Here is a 16,991-nt window from a genome sequence, read left to right as displayed (position 1 = left end):
GTGCACACACAAACATGCACCATCATAATTAATAAATAACTTTCTTAGACAGAAGTGAATAGTAGGCTGAACAGTGACTCGGGATCAGCATCTTTGGGGAAGTATTTGACTCACACAGTCTCTACTTCCCTCTTCTGGGAACTGGGAGGAACAGTTCCTGTACAAAGACTGCTGAAGACCAAATGAAAGCAGGGCTTGCAAGCTTGGCTCAGCAAGCCTTAGCCTAGCTATCGAAACACACTATCAGCTTGCTGTTAGCACCAAGTATGGGGGATGGGGGTGTTGTTCGGAGCCAGCTTCATGTTTTACTGCTGGAGTGACCTCAGGCCTTGGCTGTGTCCTTCCAGCTGTGTGCAGGCACAGCTCCTCCTGCAGTTCCTGCACTGTTTTCAGCTCTGGACCTGGTGAAGGGGGTGAGGGGTGTGCAGGTCTCTTGTCTTCTGGGGCCTAGGTGAGGGGCTTCTTGCCCTTGCATGGTCCTTGTCTTCTAGGGTCTTAAGTCAGGGGCTTGTATTTCTTTTCTTTGTAGGGTTTTCTCTCTGAAGGTTAAGAAAGGTGACCCCAAAAGATCGATTTGACAACTCAGATCTTGAATACACAGATGATGGTAACAACAGTTACTTTAGTGACCTGCAGCTGGGACAGCTTCACCTTCAGATCATCCAGCTGTTTGAACAACTCCACCCTAAATTCACCCAGCTGTTTGGGTGGCTCCTCTTCCTCTGCCATTGCTGCACTGCTTCTGGCTTCTGTGGCTTGACCGGAGCGAAATGGAAGGAGACCATAGTTTTGCTTCTGATCATGGTGAAATCCAGACCCTGATTTTTCCAATCTAGGCTTAGACTATGCATATCCAAGAAGTGCTCCTGTCATGCGCAGCACACTTAGACCAGCATGAATCTTCCTACCTTAACCCTTAGCAGGTACTTAATATTAATACACTGGCAAATAGGACTGACTTCTAGGTATCTCAGTGTCCCTACCTGGGACAACCCACACTCCATGTGGCCACCACTGACTGAGGATCAGCTGATGAGACTCAAGAAGGAGCAACGAAAACACCAGAGCTACTTGGAGCAGTGTGTGCAGTTGTGAGTCCCACAATGCTAACAGGCCTCACCAACTGCCAAATGTACAAAGACCTCTCCTAGTACATGGGAAATGAGGCCGGAGCCCTTGCTTGGACGAGCTACTACTTTCAAGAGTCCTCTAGGAATTTTGGCAGAATACAGCAGCTTTACAAAGCCTTCCCCTGTCTAAAAAGCTCTGAACCTTAAGACCTACTGTTCAGCAGCCAGGAGAGAGGCATTTTGGCAGGGAGAGCATGGCCATCTGAGGTGCTGGGGGTGAGCTGTGTTAGTGAGTCTATGCTCTCCCCAGAGTTGCTAGACTCCTGCCAACCTCCATCAGCCAAGATCCCCAGGTTAGGCCAGCCCCTGAAACAGCCCGAGACAGGCAAGCAGGAGCCATCAGCGCGCCCACTCACTGCTCCACAGACGGGCTTCAAGCCAGCCTGGGAAAAGCAGACCTGGATGCCCAAGGTGGACACTGTCAGACCCTCCAGGCTGTCTTCCTTCAGCAGGGGCTAAGGCACTGGTAGTAACTTGGGACTCTTGAAATAATTCCGTTGTTCCTTTCAGGGCCCCTCACCAGAGACCTCTAATCCTTTCAGAGGCAGATGGCACCTCTAAATCTACCTAACTGCTTGGGCCAAAAGCCTAGGCGTCATCCTTAATCCTCCCACTCTACTGGCCACCTCCAAAACATAACCATCACCACGCTAAAAGGCCATCACCATCTTACTAACCTTCTACCTAGTCTGGCTGGCACTTAAAGCTCTCTCAAACTCATGATCCAGAGAGGCCAGGTGACTGCACTTTCTTTTGCGTTTCCTTTTGTGACACTGGTGCTGGAACGGAGGGCACACGCACACAGTGAGAACACTCTACACTGAACCTCATCATCAGCCCTCAGAGTGATTTAAAAACAAAACAGAAAACTAGGGGCCAGGGATGTGACTCAGTTAGTAGAGGCCTTATCCAGCATACACAAGTTTCTGAAGTCAGTCCCTAGGCCCACATGATCTGGGATGGTAACATACACCTATAACCCCAGAACACAGGAGATAGGCAAAAGAATCAGAAGTTCAAGTCCATCCTTAGTCAACTACATAAAGAACTTAAGGTTAACCTAGGTTACAATAGGCCCTGTCTTAAAGATTAATTATTTATTTAAACCATCAACAGAAAGGTCTAGAAAAGATGACTCAGTAGGTATTGTTCCACAGGTCCCAGAACACACATGATAGCTCACATCCCTCTGTAACTCCAGTTCCACTCCCTCTGGCCTCTGTAGTCACAAGGCATCCACACAGGCAAAAACATCCATACACATTAAAACACTAACACCAGCTGGGTGTGGTGGCACACGCCTTTAATCCCAGCACTCAGGAGGCAGAGGCAGGAGGATTTCTGAGTTTGAGGCCAGCCTGGTCTACAGAGTGAATTGCAGGACAGCCAGAGCTACACAGAGAAATCCTGTTTCGAAAAAAACAATCAAACAAACAACAAAAAAACCCTGACACCAACAAAAACACCTAGATGATGGCACGAGTTCTGAGAAGCCTCCAGTGGTCCCATGGCATTTAGACTCCTCTAGTGTAGACTCCCCCTGCCCCCAGCCACCTCTCCACTCACCATATAACAGCCACCTCCTGCAGTTTCTGGAATTAGCTCAGGACCACCTTGGAGTCTTTATCCTTTTGGTAACCCCTTCCTGAGAGCAAACCTCAACAAAAATGTCACTGCCTCCCCCAATTAAAGCAGCAGTGTCATCTCCATCCCTGGGAATGGCTTTCTAGCACACTACTGTGCCACTGCTCCCACTGTGCTCCTCCAGTTCAAATCCCGTCTGCCTACTTTTTGGTTTTGGGTTTGCACCTACTGCACTCTGTGAGACAAGGACCTCAGCCATCTCTTTGCTGTCCTATCCCCAGACTGCACAGGGCTGCCACATACCGGTTGCTCAGCAAATGTCCCACAAATGAAGCCATAGGAACATAGCAACAAGAGCACTGTGCCTGGTGTCTGAAGACCCGGACACCAGTGTGAGGTGGGCTTCTGCCCGGCAGCATGGCTTCTCTTCCTAGGAGTTCCGCCATTGTTCACTGGAGAGTTTAATCTGCACCTTGCTTTCCTCATGGGTACCAGTGAGAGCAAATAAAGGCCCATTTCACAACTCCAGAGCACCAAGATCCATACAGACAGCAGTGTGTCAACTGTCACAAGACAAGGTTCTTCCTTGGCGACCTGAAATGTGTACGAACCCGGCATGCAGGAGAGCAAGTGCAGGGCCAACCTAGGCTACGTAACAAGGCCCCTGGAAAGAAGAAGAAATGGAAAGAGAGCTGGAGAGATGGCTCAGCAGTTAAGGGCATTGGCTGCTCTTCCAGAGGAGCCAGGTTCAATTCCCAGCACCTACATGTCAGCTCACAACTGTCTGTAACTCCAGTTCCAAAGGACTTGGCACCCTCACACAAACGTACATGCAGGCAAACCAGTGCACAGAAAATAAAAATAAATCTTTAAAAAATAATGGAAAAAGAAAAAGAGAGGAGAAATGAAAGGGCGGGGGAAGGGAAAGATAACAAGGAAAGAAAAAGATGCAGGAGCAATCTGAGGTTCCCCACTCCCCCACCACCCTGCTCCCCCCCTGCTCCCCCGGGGCCTAGCAGACATCTCAGGACACGGCAGAAGACAGCAGGGCTTTACTCTATGGCCAACACAACACAACCCATGAATACATTTAGACAAGTCAAGGCAAGTGTGTTAACATACACCTACTGTCTCATTTGCTCAGAAAACTAAGGTGACAAGATCACTTGAGCCTGGGAATTAGAGGCTGGCCAGAGCAACAAATTGACCTTAAATGAAAACCACAAGGCCGGGCTGGAGAGATGGCTCAGTGGGTATGAGCACCGACTGCTCTTCCGAAGGTCCTGAGTTCAAATTCCAGCAACCACATGGTGGCTCATAACCATCCATAATGAGACAGCTACAGTGTATATGTACAGCTATATACTTAGATATAATAATAAATAAATCTTAAAAAAAAAAACAAAACAAAACACGAGGCCAGAGATGGGCTGGTTAGTAGAGTGCCCGCCTAGTGTGCAAGGCCCTGGTAAACCTGACACCCAATGGGTGCGGAGATCAAATACTGTCAAATGAAGTTATTTGCAAATTAAGTTCTGGGTTCCTTGAAGGCCATGGAGATACAACATCCTGTATATCCCTGGGATAGAGAAATGTAATAAACATTTACTGAATTTGGTTCCAAACAACAAAACCTCCAATTAACCAGTTTCCTATTTAAAACAAAAACAGGGCCTCATGTGTCTCAGACCGACCCCACACTTGATATACAGGCAAGGTGGCCTTGAACTCCTCCTCCGGCACCCGAGTTCTGGGATTGCAGACATGAACCACCATGCCAGTGTCTACATGGACTAGAGGAGAAACCCAGGGTTCATGTATGCTAGGTAACATTCTACCGCCTGAGTGACATCCCGCCACACCAGATTTCTCCTTTCCTTGCACCTATCCTTTTAAGGAAGTCCTGGTTCATGGAGAAATCCTGCAATGACACCAACAGTCACATACTGCCACAATGACAACCACTTCATGCTTATGATAATCTCTGAAGACTGACAGACCTGAGATTGTAAGCACACACCATAATCACTCACCAACCACTATCACAATGTTAACTACAGAACACATGCTAGGTTAAGCCCAAATAATGACAGCTAACATTTACCAAATGTGCCAAGCAATTCATAGCCACAAATAATTATAGGAAAAGGTTAGTACCAGAGGTGGACTACCTCACCATGAACTGTTGGTGAATGGTAATCTATTGGTCGGGGCTTGCTAAAGGAACAGACAGAACAAAGGATCAGAGTGTTTATTAAAAGAGGACTTATTATTAAAAGGAGATGCAGTAGTCCACCAATGGCTGTCACTCACTGTACAGGCCAGTAAACAAACAGCTGTTCAATCCACAGGGCTGGATGTCTTAGTGGTCCCATTCAAATCACCAGGGATGCCTTCTAGGTACCCAAAACAGGCTATCGCAACTGCTGTTGGTTGCCACCATTATGAAATGGTAAGAACTTGTTGCTGAAGATAGTACAAGCTTTGATTTTATGACAAAGAGAAACCAAGCTGAAACTGAGCTGGACGCTTCCCTGCTGCTGGCCATGGGTCACAGGGTGGAAGATGCTATGCATGCTGCTAAGGAAGAACTCCCATCAACAGTGTCCCTCAGTTGTGGATGCTTCATCCTACAGTAACGACCTGCCCAGCCAGATGAGCCATGACAGGTACAGGCTAACCGACAGCTTGCACTGTGGCCTTCTCCACAGACAGCAATTCCTATAGCCTAGTCAAAGCCCGTGTGTGGAGAGGACACAGGCCCTAGTGGGGAGTCACTGCTGTCGAGTTCCTAAATGGCTATGCTGTTATCTGTCAAACTGCTTTCTAAATATTTAGGTTTATGCCTATAGATTAGTAATGGAGTTGGCTTTGCTCACAGACGCTTCATTTACAGTGGACGGTGGCTACTGAGGCTCGTAAGTGGCCAAGGTGCCGGAAGGAGGGGACTACTGAGTGCTCAGTCTAAATGGGGACACTTCACCCCCTTCAAGGTTCAGAGAACATCATAGAAGAGGGGATAGAAAGAATGTAAGAGGCAGAAGAGGGGAGTGGCGTGTGTGGAATGCTGCCTCTGGGTAGGCCATGGCTGTGGTCCTGTGAACTCTCAGCAGCTGTGCCTATCTGTGCAGAAGTCCATGAGACTGAGCCCATCAATATTTAGTCACAGAAGTGGGGAGGGTTTCATAAGGCCCCGCTCCTCTCTGAGGACTTACAGGCAGTCCATGGTGACTGAGAAAGAGGCACCTCTTCAGCCATGGAAACACTAGTAAGTTGTTTGTGCTCTTATAAATAAGCCCTCACGTGTGTTCCCATAGCTGTCCTAATTAGACTGGCCGGGTCATCAAAGTGGGGAGCTGGGGAAGGGGAGACAGTGTGGGACAAGAGGGTATCAGCAGGAGTAGGAAGGTGCTGGGGGCAAGTATGATCAAAACACACATATACACGAATTTAAACATCACATGGGGCAGGGGAGACAGCTCAGCCGGGAAACCACTTGCCACACAGGCCTGACAACCTGAGTCTACGGAGTTTGATCCCCAGAGCCCACCGAAAGGTAGAAAGAGTCAACTCCACAAAGCCGACTTCTCAGCTCCACACACCATAGCACAGGCTGGCTCTCTCTCTCTCTCTCTCTCTCTCTCTCTCTCTCTCTCACACACACACACACACACAAACTACAGTAGTAGTATTTTTTTAAAGTCAATCAAATTTATCAGGTAAAATTAATATATGCTAGGAACAAACTAAAACATGCAAAGCTCTTTTTCTGAGATCTTGTTTCCATGCCATTGGGAGAACAACTTCTAGCCAAAGCAATTAGAAGCAACCCAAAATACCCTTGTGGCCTTCCAGCAGTTACTGTTGAGAAAGCAGAGGCATTGGGGAGCGGGGAGTAAAATGCGAGTCCAGCTCGATCACACAGTAAGCCTCAGAGTCTTAGGCGAGCCGTTCACTTTTCTCAGGCACAGGTTCCTCATCTACAAGGGCAGGTGACATCACCAGCTGCCTGACACAGTCTGAGAAGACTAAATGAGATAATACTCCTCAAAAAAACTTTTTAAGCATCAAGTTGCAAATGATCGCTACTGCTCTGAGCACTTCTCAGAAGAGATAACTACCCCGTTCTTGTTCCGAATATTCCGGGTGACAGGCATGGCACAACTACAGAACCTTTTAAGAAGTCAATAACTTCCCTCCTCTGAGCAAACCACAAGGTAAAACTGTGGGTGGGGAATGGCCAGGGTGCCTAGAATACATGCGCTGGCAAGCTACACACCTAAGTCCTTCGGGTCCCAAGTCATCCTCGCCTTCTTGGAAGGCTCCATCCCATTAGCGATAAGTAGTACTTAACCACGTGTTTGTGGAGGGGGAGGGGCTCACCAGGGCCCACCCCTACACAAGGATTTAAGGGCAGTTAACGGTTACTAGGGGGAGGGGCTCACAACACCCCGCCCATTCCTGAGTTGTTGTGTCACCACCACCACCACCACACCCCCAAACCTAACACCTCACATGAGTTATTGGTGATTGAGGGAGTAGCAGGCATTTTCTTCTGTAGTGTAGCCATGGGTAAAAACGCCCATGCTCCTGAAAAGTACCAAGTTCTTGTAAACTGCGCTAGGACATGGAATTAGAAGGGACTAGGGAGTGAAGGGAAAGGGTCAGTGGGAGGGGAACACGAATAAAATAAATTATACACTCGGATGAAACTTCATCATGAAACCCGTTATATGCAATTACCATGTTTGTTTGTTTGTTTGTTTGTTTTTTAAGCATCATGTCCCAAGCTACTCCAGACGCCCTGCTTCCCATGGACGGGCAATCCCATGATCTGATTTACAGATGAGCAGAAGACTCAACGCCACGCTATGCAGCCTCAAACTCAAGCGCTCAGACTTCAAACAGGACTCTTGGTCCCCACGTAGAGTATCCTAGCCGTTCACCCTCTTCCCACTTGGAGCCCTTTCATGTACACGTCTCCTCAGCAAGTGTCAAGACCGCAATGGGCAGACAGGTCTGCTGCTGCCAGAGAAGGCAAGGGGTTTGTCCAAGGTCACACAGCGAGCCAGGCACCGCCCTGAGGCTCGGACCTCAGGTACTTGCTTCCTGAGCTGCCTTTCCAGCTAGGGCCTGGGACTGTGGCCCCGGACCCGCCGTGAGGAGCGAGCACCGGCGGCCGAGGCTGGGGGGTCGTGCCGGCCGCGCCCGAGAAGAAGCCGTGTGGTCAGAGATACCACAGAGGCCGGGCAGAGGATGCTGCGGCTCGCAGAGCAACGACACCGGGATAACGCTGGGCGCCCCGCGGGGACCCCGCATCCCCAACTCACCTGCGGCCGCAGCCAAGAGCGGGCGGCGGCGGCGAACCCGGGGCTCAGCCATTCCCAGCTGCCCCGGATGGGGAGAGACCGCGGCGCTCACTTCCTTAGCAACCCGGCTCGGCGACCCACTTCCTTAGCAACCGCGTCAATTTCAATAACTTTATTGGGCCTCCAAAGTGAGGAGCCCGCCGAGGGGCGGGACCCGGAGTGCCGCGGCGTTTCCCAGGTTCCCAGCGCGCGCCGACACTGACCCTCCTAGGGACCCAGACTCGGTCCTCTGGTCTCGGGTGCCTCAGTTTCTCCATTTGTGAAACGTAGCTCAGTACCTTGGTCACACTACGCGCTTTCATTCTCCCCTTCCGAAAGCTCTTTCAGGTCAGTTCTCTGATCTGGATCTCAGATTAGTATTGAATGGCTCCCAATTAAGGCCACCCAGGGATGAAGACAAATCCTTTGGAAAATCTGACCTGCCTGTCACTTCCATTCGGCCATCGCGTCCCACAGTCTGCCTTTCATATACTCCTACATTTCTCCACCGTCAGGGACAGCACTACAAGCAAGGCCAGGCCACCGTCATCTTTAGACTAGACTGCAATTCCTGTTCTCTGTTAATAGACTTTAAGGCCTGGCCATCCATTCACGGCGAGATGGCCTGAATAATAATTTAAAACCTGAAGCACATCCCTGCAAGGCACCCTTAGAGTCCCACTACTCTTACCATCAAATCAAAAAACTGGTTGAGTATGATGGCTCGTGACTGTAGTTCTAGCACTACAGAAATGGAGGCAGAAGGATGAACAGCTCAAGGTCATGCTTAGGTACAGAGCAAATTCCGAACTACAGAGGGACTCTGTCCCCCAGTATCAAAAATAAATACACATAATTGTAGGAAAAAGATACTACCCTCTGATGGTTCGGTGGGTAAAGGCGCTTGAGGGCTTGAGGTACATTCCAGGGACCCACTGGGCAGCCCTCTGTCCTCAGCACATGCAAACCAGCTGGGCCGGGAGCACATGGTGGACATCTTGACTAGATGGTCTGAATAATAATTTGAAAACCCGAATCACATCAAGTCATCCTCCCTGCATAGCATCTTTGGAGTCCGGCTACCCTTACATCAAAGCAAATGCACTCTGGAGGGAGAAGTGGACGGATCTCCGAGTTGGAGGCCAGCGTGGTCTACAGAGCAAGGTCTACGAGAGCTGGAGCTACACACAAAGAAAAAAAAAAAGATACCTACCAAGCGGACACAAAGTAAAGCTTACCTGTATTGGTTATGAGCACATTATATGTTGTTTACAAGCACATAATGCAATATATGTGTTTATGTTTCATCTCTTCAGTATCTTTTGGTATTTTCTAGGGCTAATAATTGCCAAAATTTTCTCTCCTTTTTATTAGTTCTTTTAGTTGCTCTTTGTACCCTCTCCCATTCTGGGCTGTCCTTAAATTCACTAGGAAACAAAAATAACCTGGGACTTCTGATCCTCCTGCCTAAGTTCTGACATCACAGGCACATTGCACCACGTGACATTTACATGGTGCTGGAGACAGAAGCCAGGGCCTCCCAGACTCGGGTTTTGCTGTTGTTATTGGTAGTGGTGGTTTTGTTTGTTTGCTTTCTTGCATTTTCCCGAGGCAGTGTTCTCAGTGTAGCCCTGGCTGTCCTGGAATTCACTCTTTAGTCCAGGCTGGACTTGAACTCCGAAATCTGCCTGCCTCTGCCTCTTCTGTATTAGTCGTTTTTCTGTTGCTCTGACAAAACCTCATGACCAATGCATTTTATAAAAGAAAGCATTTTATTGGGATTCCCACCCCCAGCACTGGAATCACAAGTGCATGCTAGGACATGGCTTTAAATTGTTTTTAGACTTCTTTACTATTTTATGTGTATGAGTGTTTGCTTGCATGTACGCATGTGCACCATATTCCTGAGGCAGTAAGAAGAAGGCATCATATTCATTGGAACTGGAGTTACACACAGCCAGCTGTGAGCTCCCCTTTGCATGCTGGGAATTGAACCTTGGTCCTCTGCAAAAGCAGTCAGTGCTCTCAACCACTGAGCCAACTCTCCAGTCCCCAGTGTGGCCTTTTAATCTGGGCTCTGGGGATTGAACTCAGGTCCTCATGCTTGAGTAACAAACTCACTGAGCTATTACCCTCGACCACAATGGCTGGCTTTACTATGATTTGTTTTAGCCAGGGTCTCACCATATGGAACTTATTATGTAGATCTGTTTGTCCTCCAATTCACATAGATCTACCTGTATCTGACTCCTAAGTGCTGAGGTTAAAGCACTTAGTTTAAGGGTACGTGCCAGGGCTTCTGGCCTTTATTATGATCCTGCCTACGGGAAGGAACTTGTAATGAACTTCCTACAGAGTTGGCCGATAGCATGGCCTGGTTCCCCAAGGCATGGCAAAAGCACCAAGTTTCCCTTCTTCTCTGACATTCTAAAACAGTGCTGGCCGGCAGCCCGTGGCTGCGGTAACGATGCTCTGTATTGGCACTGTCCAGTATGGCTGCCCTAGCCACATGTAACTGCTCTGTTTCCAAAATGACACCAGGGCTACTGAGGAGCCAAGTCATGTTTACTTAGCTTTGGTTAATTTATGTTTGAGTTGTCACCTGTGGCTACTGGCTATCATACTGCACAGGACAGTTCTAGACTATCCAACAAAGACTTCAGGTATACACAATTTGGGGCCTGAGTTCCAATTCCTTCCTTTATCCAGCAGGTGACCCAATGCAAATCATTCTTTAGAACTCAAATTATCCACCTGCAAAATATATATTTGACACTGTCCAGGTTTGTCATAAAGATGAAATACAATATGGAGTCAGATATGTGTCTCTCATCCCCGCACTTGGTAGGTGGCAGAAGCAGAGAGATTAAGAGTTCAAGTCTAGCTTGAGCTACAGAGTGAGAGTAGTGCCCTTGCCAGGCATCCATAGGTCCTGGATTCCAATCTCTAACTCATGGAAGGGAAAATAAAACCTATTACATAGGCCCACGGTGTCCTAAGGCTGCAGTAACTGCCAATGAGCGGCACCCTGCCCGTAAGAGGGCTCAGTGTCCTTTGAAATTTGATGCTACTTGGGGAAGAGGGCTGGAAAGGGGGGGGTATAAAAAGACTAAAGGAATAGGAATTATTTATTGGATGGTAAAGAGGTGGTATTCCTGAGCCCCTTTCAAGAGGAAATAAGACGCTGAGCTTGGATGGAGGCCAAAAGTACATGAGACATGCTTAATGGTTGTCACTTGGCAAGGTGCCCAGGTTCAGCATGCATGAGCCCCTGTGACCCAAGAGAGGCTCAGAAGGCTGGGGATGGAGCTAATGGCTTCTAAATTCACATCTTTGATGTTTCTGAAGCAAGCCAGACAAGGGTCGGAAGGTAATTGCTTCCTCCTCGGGCACTTAACGGATATGTGACCTTGATCATGTTAGTCTACCTTTCTGGTCCTCATTCCTCTCCCTCTCTCCCTAACCTCTGCCCCCAGTGCTGGGATGTAACCCGTAGCCTTGAGATTCTCAGAGAAGCTCTACACGGAGCTAAAGTTCCAACCCCGTGGCTTCCTTGAAGGGTTTCTGTGAGGATTCGCTGAAGGGTTAATAAGCATGAAACCCAAATGTAGGGCCCAGAAAATGAAAGGGGATGGTGAGAGTAATGGTGTCAGCAGCAGAGCCAGGAGTCCCAGAAGCAAACCAGGGCTTACGTACATAGTTCCCAGGACAGGAACTATGTACGTACATATGTATGTATTACGTATGTATGTGTATCTTCTGTAGCACAGTGTCTAGCACATAGCAGTGCACAAAGACACCTATTAAAAGCATCTACTAGGGCCTGGAGAGATGGCTCAGTGGTGAAGAACTCTGACTGGCCTTGCAGAGGTCCTGAGTTCAATTCCCAGCAACCTCATGGTGGCTCACAACCATCTGTAATGGGATCTGATGCGTTTGAAGGCAGCGACAGTGTACTCGTATATCTAAAACAAACAAACAAATAAATAAATAAATAAATAAAACATACATTAGAAGGTTTGATGCCAGCACTCAAGAGGCAGAGGCAGGTAGATCTGTGTGAGGTCAAGGCTAAGCACACATTAGGGCCAGCATGTTGGGTTTGTCAGGTAAGGATGCTTGCCACCAAGCCTGAGACCCTTTCAGTTCTCAGAATCTATATGGTGGAAGGACAGAACCCTAAAAGTTGTTCTCTTATCTCCTCATGCATGTCACAGCACATGTGTATCCATACACATGCACACACACACATAATAAATATATGTTGAGCCGGGCGTGGTGGCGCACACCTTTAATCCCAGCACTTGGGAGGCAGAGGCAGGCGGATTTCTGAGTTCGAGGCCAGCCTGGTCTACAGAGTGAGTTCCAGGACTGCCAGGGCTATACAGAGAAATCCTGTCTCGAAAAACAAAATAAATAAATAAATAAATAAATAAATAAATAAATAAATAAATGTTGAAAATATAGATAATGGGGACCTGGAAAGACTGCTCAGTGGTTAAGAGTGTTTACTGTGCAAACCATGATGACTTTGAATTTGGATCTCAGTACCCATGTACCAACCAACCCAGATAGCCTGTAACCACAGTGCTGTGGGGAGCAGAAACAGGAGGATTGCTTCAAAGGGATGGGGCAGAGAGCAATACAGGATACCTAATATCCTCTTCCAGCTTCCCCATATGGGCATGCAGAGGCGTGTGCACCCCAACACATATATGTGCACATACAGCACATAGCCTCTTACCATCTACCCTCACAGACATTGAAAATGCTTTTTCTAAAAATCAACACACAAAGGTGTTCAACTCTACCAGGTGTGTGGATGGCACACTCCTGCACCTTGCTTTCAGAATCAGGAGGCAGGTGATTTGCAAGTTCAAGCTGAATAGGCTGGTTACTATTCTTTGTCAGCCCCACTCTCTTGGAATCATAGAAGCCGACCTCTGGGTATGTCTAGCAGGGTGCTTCTGGAAAGATTTGATGCTTCAGGAGTGACTTAAACAGGAGAAAGCTAAGGGCGTGGCAGCATTTGTTTCTGCAAACAAGCTACCTCCTGCTCCAGGGATTAGGGATCATGAACTCACTCTGCAGACCAGGCTGGCCTCGAACTCAGAAATCCATCTTTTCTCCTTAGGTTGTCTCTGTCAGGTAATTAGTCACAGAAACAACAACAAAACGACTAGTGACAGTTTGGGCTACATAGCACATCTTCAGGAAAAAGAAGAAACATCATTTCATCATTTCTTTCTCATCAACAGCTTTAAAAAAAATAACTATGGCAGTGGGAGAAAGAAGCCACTGAGTCACTGAGTCACTGAGTCAGACCTTTTTACTTTTAGACGTTGAGAAAATGATAGAGTCCCAAATATCTAGGCACAACCATGCCAGTCCCTCCTTTCTCCCCACCCCCTTCCTTTGTTCTTCAACTTTTTCTTTCTTTCTGCCTCTCTTATATAGCCCAGGCTAGTCAAGAACTCTATGTATAGCCAAAGATGACCTTGAATCCTTGATCTTCCTACTCTCACCTCGAAAATTCTAGGGCAAATGCCATCTACCACCATGACTGGCCTTAATGCGTGACAGAGATGGAACCCAAGGCTGCATTCTACCAACTTAGCTACATCCTGACCTGAAGTCAGTTTTCAGCAAGGAAACATGTTCAGTATTAGGGGATGGAGAGGTGACCGGAGATGTCAGTAAAAGGATATGATGTTGAGCAGAGTGGCCTGCACATGTAACTCCAGCTCTTAGGAGGCTAAGGCAGAACCATGAGTTCAAGACCAACCTGGCCTACATAGTGAGGTCCTGTCTCAAAAACCAAAATTGGGCAGAGACAGGCGGATTTCTGAGTTCGAGGCCAGCCTGGTCTAGAGAGTGAGTTCCAGGACAGCCAGGGCTATACAGAGAAACCCTGTCTCGAAAAAAAAAAAAAAAAAAAAAAAAAAAAAAAAAGGAACTCCTTTAATCACCAGCATTCAGGAGGTAGAGGCAGGTGGATCTCTGTGAGTTCAAGTCCAGCCTGGTCTTCAAATGTCTTCCAGGACAGCCAGAGTTCCATAATAGAGAGACCCTGTTTCAAGACAAAGAAAATAATATTCTGGACTAGAAAGAGCCCTGTTGTTGAGAGTATTAGCTACTCTTCCAGAGGCCCCAGGTTAGGTATTCAGCACCCACATAGCAACTCATAAATGCTTATTTAACACTTCTCAGGGTTTTTTTTAAGGTATGAGGAGAGTAAAACACCAGTGGTTTAAAGAAAGAAAGGAAAAGGCTTACGTTGGGAAGGGGATAGAAGGCCAGGGCAGAGAAGGGAGTTGGGAAAGATAAACACTAATGATCCCTTTCAGAAGCTTTCTAATTGATGTGTGTATATATGTATGTTGACATATAAAAAAGAATTTGGATGAAGGTACCCTACTCTAGGAAGTGGACATGATACTCTCAGATGCCAAAGGCCATCGAACAAAAAAGATCAGTATCGGATGTGGATTGCTTCTCTGAGTTGTTATCAGGGAGGTCCCATGACAAACATCCCACCCCACCGCCCCACTCCATCCCTCTTGTAAGCATTTCAGGCTATTGCCAGTGCTCTTGGTTCACATTCAGAACTTGACTGTAAGACCCAGTTGCTAAAGATACCACACACTTGTGTCACAGGACATGGAGAAACCAAGCTGGTAATAACCTGGAAGTTTCATTCCTACTGGCTAGCTTTCTTAGTGCTCAAAGGTTCTGCACAGTCTGCTGGGGAGAAAAAGAACGGCTTTAGTCAGCTGGGAAGCTGTGCACCTGTAAGTCACAATAACCGACTTGGAGAGAGGGCTTCCTTGTTGCAATAGTGGCATGGATGTTATGGGAGGGATCAACCACTTTCAGACTGGATTATTGGCAGCCTCGAGAAAAGGACACCAAGGTCAGATGTGGTGATGTATGCTTTTAATCCTAGCACTTGAGAGGCCTAGGCATGTGGATCTCTGTGAGTTCAAGGCCAGCCTGGTCTGCATAGTGAATTCCAGGTCAGCTAGGGGTACATAGTGAGACTCCTCTCTGTCTGTCTGTCTGTCTGTCTGTCTGTCTCTCTCTCTCTCTCTCAGTCACACACACACACACACACAGAGAGAGAGAGAGAGAGAGAGAGAGAGAGAGAGAGAGAGAGAGAGATGACAGAGAAAATACAAACTCATGAATATTACTGTCAACTGGAACCAGAGCTCACGGGTGGCTAAGTCATAGGCACTAGGGGAAAATCTACTATATTATTTTGATAAATGGACAAAAGACCACATTATTTGTATGACCACAGATTAGTGCAGCCCTCAACCCTCATCAGAGAAGCTCCTTTTTGTAGTAGAGACTCACAACTGGTCAGAACGCAGAGAATGAGAGACTGTGGACTCCTCAGCCCTGAATGGGAGATCTGCAACACTCCCTTTCCTCTCAAAGCTCAGGGGTCATTGAGGAACAGGAGCAGAAAGCACTGTAACAGCCACAGGCTTCTGAGGAGCCTTGGAAGACAGGGTTTTCCAGACATGGGAGGGGTGGTTCATGTGAGAACACAGAAAGGCTGGAACCGCACGAGACCTTCACAAGATCAAGCCAGCCAAAGTCCTAGCAGGAACAGAGGGGAGGAGGCCCACAAACTCCCACCCATAGCTGAGGAGCTGGCAGGTGAGGGTTATGGGGGGGGGCGCGGGGGAGAGTCGGCTTCCCTCTGACCCACAAACATCCTGGCAGCTCTAAATGGATTTAGTGGGTTAAGAAAATGACATGAAGCGGGCATGGTGGTGCACGCCTTTAGTCCCAGCACTCAGGAGGCAGAGGCAGGCGGATTTCTGAGTTCGAGGCCAGCCTGGTCTACAAAGTGAGTTCCAGGACAGCTAGGGCTACACAGAGAAATCCTGTCAAAAAAAAAAAAAAAAAAAACAAAGAAAAGAAAAAGAAAAAAGAAAGAAAATGACATGAAATTTGGAGGGAGGAGGAGGAAGAGGCAAAAGAGGAGTTGGAACGGAGGGAGTAGACTTAAACAGCACATTGTACATATGTATTAAATTCTCAAACAATACAAAATACATTTTCAAAAAGCCAGTTAGGGAAGCAATTTCGATCCATGTAATCCCTTCCAGACGTGCATTGGCAAACACAGGCTGGGCTGAAGGTTTTCAATAACTAACTTCCCCTTTGGTCTCAGCTTACTGGCTCAACCCGTCCTCTCCCTTCACCTTTCCTTCTTGATCTGTTTATAGAGTTTACTGTATGAATTCTTCCAAACTCCCTCAAGTCCTTTTGGGCACTAGGCATGGGAAACAAACAAACCTCAGTTTAAATACTTGTTTAAGGACATGGTTCCAGGGGCTGGAAAGAAATAAAAGACACGTCTACGTTCTAACTGCCTCAGTTTCCCTGTGATATTTGAGCTCCAGGAGAATTGGTGAGAAGCTCAGCCTGAGGCTCAGCCACCAGGGGTGGTGCTGGGGAAGGGTTGGGGGAGGCCTGGGCACCCCTCGCTGTGTCTCAGAAAGAGCAGCCTTGGGGGTTTATCCACCTGAGCCTTCATTTTAAATCAGTGGCTCTCAACTTTCCCACAGCAGAGACCCTTTAGTCATAGTTCCTCATGTTGTAGTGACCCCAACCATAAAATTCTTTGCTGCTTTATAACTCTAATTTTGTTACTGTTACCAATTATAATGTAAATATCTGTGTTTTCTGATGATCTTAGGTGACCTCTGTTAAAAAGATTGTTTAACACCCCCACCCCCAGCCCCGACCAGGGGGTTGAGACCCACAGGTTTGGTTAAGAACCACTACTTTAAATGGATTCTGCTTTTTTTTTTTTTTTTTTGAGACAGGCTTGCTCTACAGAGTCCAGGCTGTTCTAACACTCCAGGTATAGACCAAGCTGTCCTTGAACTCACAGAGATCTGCCTGCCTC

The 16,991-nt window shown here is 47.6% G+C and overlaps 1 protein-coding gene across 1 annotated transcript in view; it reads right to left on the bottom strand.

Moving 5' to 3' along the window:
• The window catches only part of Kif3b (kinesin family member 3B), a 47,052-nt gene extending 38,919 nt beyond the window's left edge, over window positions 1–8,133 (bottom strand). The window contains exon 1 of the mRNA XM_021193042.1: window positions 8,045–8,133. The gene's annotated coding sequence lies outside the window, so the exon portion shown is untranslated. The remainder of the gene's footprint in view (window positions 1–8,044) is intronic.
• Window positions 8,134–16,991: the final 8,858 nt, after the last annotated feature.

Source organism: Mus pahari, chromosome 3 (genome assembly GCF_900095145.1).
Source record: "Mus pahari chromosome 3, PAHARI_EIJ_v1.1, whole genome shotgun sequence".
NCBI classification, from domain to species: domain Eukaryota; kingdom Metazoa; phylum Chordata; class Mammalia; order Rodentia; family Muridae; genus Mus; species Mus pahari.
Note: the sequence above shows the minus strand (reverse complement) of the source record. Positions and strands in the feature narration are given on the sequence as shown.